The 7,728-nt window shown below is 36.1% G+C and overlaps 1 protein-coding gene across 2 annotated transcripts in view; it reads left to right on the top strand.

The window, feature by feature from the left end:
- The window catches only part of LOC133538658 (voltage-dependent calcium channel gamma-5 subunit), a 65,599-nt gene extending 63,736 nt beyond the window's left edge, over positions 1-1,863 (top strand). For both annotated transcript variants that reach the window (XM_061880343.1, XM_061880344.1), the window contains one exon: positions 1,091-1,863. The gene's annotated coding sequence lies outside the window, so the exon portion shown is untranslated. The remainder of the gene's footprint in view (positions 1-1,090) is intronic.
- Positions 1,864-7,728: the final 5,865 nt, after the last annotated feature.

The raw sequence follows: 7,728 nt of genomic DNA on the forward strand, positions 1-7,728 counted from the left end.
TGGAAGAAAAAACTAAAGTATATATACACACATCTCTCTCTCTCTCTCTCTCTCTCTCTCTCTATATATATATATATATACACACACACACACACACATATATTTATACATATATATATATTGTATATATACACACATATATATATATACACACACACATATACACATATTTATATATACATTTACACATTTATACATACATATACATATATACATACATAGATACACACACACATACATACTGTATATATATATATATATATATACCCACATATATATTTATACATATATATATTGTATATATACACACACACACATATACAGATATACATACATATATATATATATATATATATATATATATATCCTTGAAGTTAGAAAAGCGCTATACAAGTACTACCCCAAAAAAAATCATTTTATATATATATACTGTATATATATATATATATATATATATATATATATATATATATATATATATATATATGTCTTGATTGGATTATCCAGAGAATAGTGCTCGATACTGTGGTAGAGCGCAATGTGTAGGTGTGGGGAAAATCACAAGACTACTTCATCTCTACAGAACTGTTTCATGAGGGGTTCCCTCAATCATCAGATTTTATATATATATATATATATATATATATATATATATATAAATACATAGCCAACAAATTCAATATAAAGAGGTGAATATACGGTGAATCATTATTCACCTAATATGATGTAGAGATCAGTGAATATTAATAGGATTATCATGAGTGGGTAGTAGGAATCATACAAATATTCATATGTTCAACATGTCGTGGGGGAAAAGTCTCCCCTCGTCTTTAAAACTTTCTGACACTGTTTCTAACTTTAATCGAGGGTCTTTGAACGCATCAGAGTGATGTGAAAAGATGCAAAAGTGAAACTTGTACATAACTTTCTGCTATGCTGCCACACATACATGTATTATATTTCTTAACCGTCTGTCACCTTTCCTTGTTGTTGCTTGTGTGAATGCATAAGGACGGTGACTTCATATTTAGAAGTGAGAACGTTTTACTTCAAATGTTCTATATTGCTGAAGGCTTGTTTTCTCTTCCAGAAACTTCCGCTGATGCCAAAGGAAGGCGTGGCGAAGGGGCCACCTTTATTCACGACCACCTCCCACTGCAACTTTAGGTGGGGAGTGTATTACTCGCGCAGACAAAGTGTGGAGAAAATTAATATAAGTGAGTCAAAAATACAATTATTGGCTTCTAATGGAAAGTACGTGTGATTGTATTGTATAGAAGGAAATACTGCTCTTTATGGATAGATATTTTTGTAATTGATGCCCTTATTATTGTTGGCCATGTGCCAAGAAAGCTACAATATTGAATATCAACATTTCACGCAGCATTAATAAGTAAACATATCACACAATCATGTTATCTTAGTTCACTTTAATAATAAATAGTGTTAATATTTCATTGTAATTTAGTGGCATGATGTGGATCTATACGCTATGAAACATGTCTTTACTTTGTATTTAGTTCTGTAAGCCAGTTTATTTAGCATTTGTCTAAAAATATTCAATACTTATTATACCATACTTGCATTACTGTCAACCATTGATGAATCATGTTGACAGCATGTTACTAGAAGGTCATGGTGTGTACTGTACATACTTGTACTTTGACCTATGTTTTGTTGTTGAGTAGAATAATATGTTCATGTTAGCTCGGCGTCTCACGGACAATGTGAGCTTTTGCAATATATGGAAGTGTAAAGTACTCAGAAGGTCGTCACAGTCCAAATGTACAGTAGAAATAATAACCGTGTATTTTTACAATGCAGTTTCCTGATGTTCAATGTAAACGTACTCGGTGAAATAAAGTCCAATTGGGTTTGCTAAAAGATTTGTATTTTGATTTTGTTTTTAAAGGCCTACAGTACTGAAACCCACTACTACCCACCACGCAGTCTGATAGTTTATATATCAATGATGAAATATTAACATTGCAAGACATGCCAATACGGCCTTTTTAGTTGACTAAATTGCAATTTTCAATTTCCCGCGAAGTATCCTGTTGAAAGCATCAGTATGATGACGCGTGGGCGTGACGTCTCGGATTTTTTTCCAGCCCGATCCAAGCTATAAGTAGTCTACTTTAATTGCATAATTACACAGTATTCTGGACATCTGTGTTGCTGAATCTTTTGCAATTTGTTCAATTAATAATGGAGACGTCAAAGAAGAAAGATGTAGGTGGGAAGCGGTGTATTGCAGCTGCCTTTAGCAACACAAACACAGCCGGTGTTTCCTTGTTTGCATTCCCGAAGGTGACGCTTTACTATGGAACAGAGCGGTCAAGCGAATATGGTTCCCGACCACGTGTCAACCGGCAGGTTTCGGTGAGAAAATTGTGGTAATATGTCGGCTCTTGTCGTAGACATGAGCGGAGCTTGCGTCGTTTCTCGTGCACCTGTCAAAGAGGCAGCTGTGTGGCTTCCCTCAGAGACACTGGCGGTCACCACACCAGTGGCCACACCCTTCCGACCCGTGGTCCGTTAAGATGAGTTTGTTAAAGGCCTACTGAAAGCCACTACTACTGACCACGCAGTCTGATAGTTTATATATCAATGATGAAATATCAACATTGCAACACATGCCAATACGGCCTTTTTAGTTGACTAAATTGCAATTTTAAATTTCCCGCGAAGTATCCTGTTGAAAGCATCAGTATGATGACGCGTGGGCGTGGCGTCTCGGATTGTAGCGGATATTTTTTTCCAGCCCGATCCAAGCTATAAGTAGTCTACTTTAATTGCATAATTACACAGTATTCTGGACATCTGTGTTGCTGAATCTTTTGCAATTTGTTCAATTAATAATGGAGCGTCAAAGAAGAAAGATGTAGGTGGGAAGCGGTGTATTGCAGCTGCCTTTAGCAACACAAACACAGCCGGTGTTTCCTTGTTTGCATTCCCAAAGATGAAGCTTTACTATGGAACAGAGCGGTCAAGCAAGCATGGTCCCCGACCACATGTCAACCGTCAGATTTCGGTGAGAAAATTGTGGTAGTAGGTCGGCTCTTACCGTAGACTTGAGCGGAGCTTGCGTCGTTCCTCGTGCACCTGTCAAAGAGCAGCTGCGTGGCTTCCCTCAGAGACACTGGCGGTCACCACACCAGTGGCCACACCCTTCCGACCCGTGGTCCGTTAAGATGAGTTTGTTAAAGGCCTACTGAAAGCCACTACTAACCGACCACGCAGTCTGATAGTTTATATATCAATGATGAAATATTAACATTGCAACACATGCCAATACGGCCTTTTTAGTTTACTAAATTGCAATTTTAAATTTCCCGCAAAGTATCCTGTTGAAAACGTCGGTATGGTGACGCGTGGGCATGACGTCTCGGATTGTAGCGGACATTTTTTTCCAGCCCGATCCAAGCTATAAGTAGTCTGCTTTAATCGCATAATTACACAGTATTCTGGACGTCTGTGTTGCTGAATCTTTTGCAATTTTTTCAATTAATATTGGAGACGTCAAAGAAGAAAGATGTAGGTGGGAAGCGGTGTATTGCAGCTGCCTTTAGCAACACAAACACAGCCGGTGTTTCCTTGTTTACATTCCCGAAGGTGATGCTTTACTATGGAACAGAGCGGTCAAGCGAATATGGTTCCCGACCACGTGTCAACCGGCAGGTTTCGGTGAGAAAATTGTGGTAATATGTCGGCTCTTGCCGTAGACATGATCGGAGCTTGCGTCGTTCCTCGTGCACCTGTCAAAGAGGCAGCTGCGTGGCTTCCCTCAGAGACACTGGCGGTCACCACACCAGTGGCCACACCCTTCCGACCCGTGGTCCGTTAAGATGAGTTTGTTAAAGGCCTACTGAAAGCCACTACTAGCGACCACGCAGTCTGATAGTTTATATATCAATGATGAAACATTAACATTGCAACACATGCCAATACGGCCTTTTTTAGTTTACTAAATTGCAATTTTAAATTTCCGCGAAGTATCCTGTTGAAAGCATCAGTATGATGACGCGTGGGCGTGACGTCTCGGATTGTAGCGGATATTTTTTTCCAGCCCGATCCAAGCTATAAGTAGTCTACTTTAATTGCATAATTACACAGTATTCTGGACACCTGTGTTGCTGAATCTTTTGCAATTTGTTCAATTAATAATGGAGACGTCAAAGAAGAAAGATGTAGGTGGGAAGCGGTGTATTGCGGCTGCCTTTAGCAACACAAACACAGCCGGTGTTTCCTTGTTTACATTCCCGAAGGTGACGCTTTACTATGGAACAGAGCGGTCAAGCGAATATGGTTCCCGACCACGTGTCAACCGGCAGGTTTCGGTGAGAAAATTGTGGTAATATGTCGGCTCTTGCCGTACACATGAGCGGAGCTTGCGTCGTTTCTCGTGCACCTGTCAAAGAGGCAGCTGTGTGGCTTCCCTCAGAGACACTGGCGGTCACCACACCCGTGGCCACACCCTTCCGACCCGTGGTCCGTTAAGATGAGTTTGTTAAAGGCGTACTGAAAGCCACTACTAGCGACCACGCAGTCTGATAGTTTATATATCAATGATGAAATATTAACATTGCAACACATGCCAATACGGCCGCTTTAGATTACTAAATTGCAATTTAAAATTTTCCGCAAAGTATCCTGTTGAAAACGTCGGTATGATGACGCGTGCGTGCGACGTCTCGGATTGTAGCGGACATTTTTTTCCAGCCCGATCCCAGCTATAAGTCGTCTGCTTTAATCGCATAATTACACAGTATTCGGGACATCTGTGTTGCTGAAAGCAGACAACTTTTAGCTGTGTGTGTGTGCAGCGCTCATACTTCCTAAAAACCCGTGACGTCTTGCGTACACGTCATCATTACACCGACGTTTTGAAGACGAAACTCCCGGAATTTTAAAATTGCAATTTAGTCCAACTAAAAAGGCCGTATTGGCATGTGTTGCAATGTTAATATTTCATCATTGATATATAAACTATCAGACTGCGTGGTCGCTAGTAGTGGCTTTCAGTAGGCCTTTAATAATTCATTTTAAAATATCAATACCATTTTTTAATGCACTGTCGCCCTCTGCTGGCCAAACAACGCATAGAAAAAACCCCCCTGAGAATTGTACTTTGTACTCTGTGCACTTTTTCTCGGGACAAACTCAGTGGTCGGCAACCCAAAATGTTGAAGGAGCCATATTAGACCAAAAATACAAAAAAATAATTTGTCTGGAGCCTCAAAAACAAAAAAAATCTTATATAAGTCTTTCAATGAAGACAATACATGATGTGTCTATATTAGTCATATTAGCCTACTATCAAATGACTTTATAAGTGTTTGGATAAAGTCAACACATGATGTGTCTATATTAGCCTACTAGCAAAATTATTTTAAAAGCCTTTTATAAGTGTTATAATGAAGACAACTCAAGATGTAATTGCCTATATTAGCCTACTATCAAAATTACTTTAAGTCTTATAATGAAGGCAACACATAATGTAAGTGTCTATATTAGCTATATTAGCCTACTATCAAAATTACCTTATAAGTCTTATATAAGTGTTATAATGAAGACAACGCATGATGTGTCTGTATTAGCCTACTATCAAAATGACTTTAGAAGTCTTATATAAGTGTTATACTGAAGGCAACACATGATGCAAGTGTCTATATTAGCTTACTATCAAAATGACTTTAGTAGTCTTGTATAAGTGTTATAATGAAGACAACGCATGATGTGTCTATATTAGCTATATTAGCCTACTATCAAAATGACTTTAGAAGTCTAATATAAGTGTTATAATGAAGACAACGCATGTGTCTATATTAGCTATATTAGCCTACTATCAAAATGACTTTAGAAGTCTTGTATAAGTGTTATACTGAAGGCAACACATGATGCAAATGTCTATATTAGCCTACTATCAAAATTACTTTAAGTCTTATAATGAAGGCAACACATAATGTAAGTGTCTATATTAGCTATATTAGCCTACTATCAAAATAACTTTAGAAGTCTTATATAAGTGTTATACTGAAGGCAACACATGATGCAAATGTCTATATTAGCCTACTATCAAAATTACTTTAAGTCTTATAATGAAGGCAACACATAATGTAAGTGTCTATATTAGCTATATTAGCCTACTATCAAAATGACTTTAGAAGTCTTATATAAGTGTTATACTGAAGGCAACACATGATGCAAGTGTCTATATTAGCCTACTATCAAAATGACTTTAGAAGTCTTATATAAGTGTTATACTGAAGACAACGCATGTGTCTATATTAGCTATATTAGCCTACTATCAAAATGACTTTAGAAGTCTTATATAAGTGTTATACTGAAGGCAACACATGATGTAAGTGTCTATATTAGCTATATTAGCCTACTATCAAAATGACTTTAGAAGTCTTATATAAGTGTTATACTGAAGGCAACACATGATGCAAGTGTCTATATTAGCTTACTATCAAAATGACTTTGAGTCTTATAATGAAGGCAACACATAATGTAAGTGTCTATATTAGCTATATTAGCCTACTATCAAAATGACTTTAGAAGTCTTATATAAGTGTTATAATGAAGACAACACATGATGTAAGTGTCTATATTAGCTATATTAGCCTACTATCAAAATGACTTTAGAAGTCTTATATAAGTGTTATAATGAAGACAACACATGATGTAAGTGTCTATATTAGCTATATTAGCCTACTATCAAAATGACTTTAGAAGTCTTATATAAGTGTTATAATGAAGACAACACATGATGTAAGTGTCTATATTAGCCTACTATCAAAATTAATTTAAGTCTTATAATGAAGACAACACATAATGTAAGTGTCTATATTAGCTATATTAGCCTACTATCAAAATGACTTTAGAAGTCTTATATAAGTGTTATAATGAAGACAACACATGATGTAAGTGTCTATATTAGCCTACTATCAAAATTAATTTAGAAGTCTTATATAAGTGTTATACTGAAGACAACGCATGTGTCTATATTAGCTATATTAGCCTACTATCAAAATGACTTTAGAAGTCTTATATAAGTGTTATACTGAAGGCAACACATGATGTAAGTGTCTATATTAGCTATATTAGCCTACTATCAAAATGACTTTAGAAGTCTTATATAAGTGTTATACTGAAGGCAACACATGATGCAAGTGTCTATATTAGCTTACTATCAAAATGACTTTGAGTCTTATAATGAAGGCAACACATAATGTAAGTGTCTATATTAGCTATATTAGCCTACTATCAAAATGACTTTAGAAGTCTTATATAAGTGTTATAATGAAGACAACACATGATGTAAGTGTCTATATTAGCTATATTAGCCTACTATCAAAATGACTTTAGAAGTCTTATATAAGTGTTATAATGAAGACAACACATGATGTAAGTGTCTATATTAGCCTACTATCAAAATTAATTTAAGTCTTATAATGAAGACAACACATAATGTAAGTGTCTATATTAGCTATATTAGCCTACTATCAAAATGACTTTAGAAGTCTTATATAAGTGTTATAATGAAGACAACACATGATGTAAGTGTCTATATTAGCCTACTATCAAAATTAATTTAAGTCTTATAATGAAGACAACACATGATGTAAGTGTCTATATTAGCTATATTAGCCTACTATCAAAATGACTTTAGAAGTCTTATATAAGTGTTATACTGAAGGCAACACATGATGCAAGTGTCTA

The sequence above is a fragment of the Nerophis ophidion genome, linkage group LG20, assembly GCF_033978795.1.
Source record: "Nerophis ophidion isolate RoL-2023_Sa linkage group LG20, RoL_Noph_v1.0, whole genome shotgun sequence".
NCBI classification, from domain to species: Eukaryota; Metazoa; Chordata; class Actinopteri; order Syngnathiformes; family Syngnathidae; genus Nerophis; species Nerophis ophidion.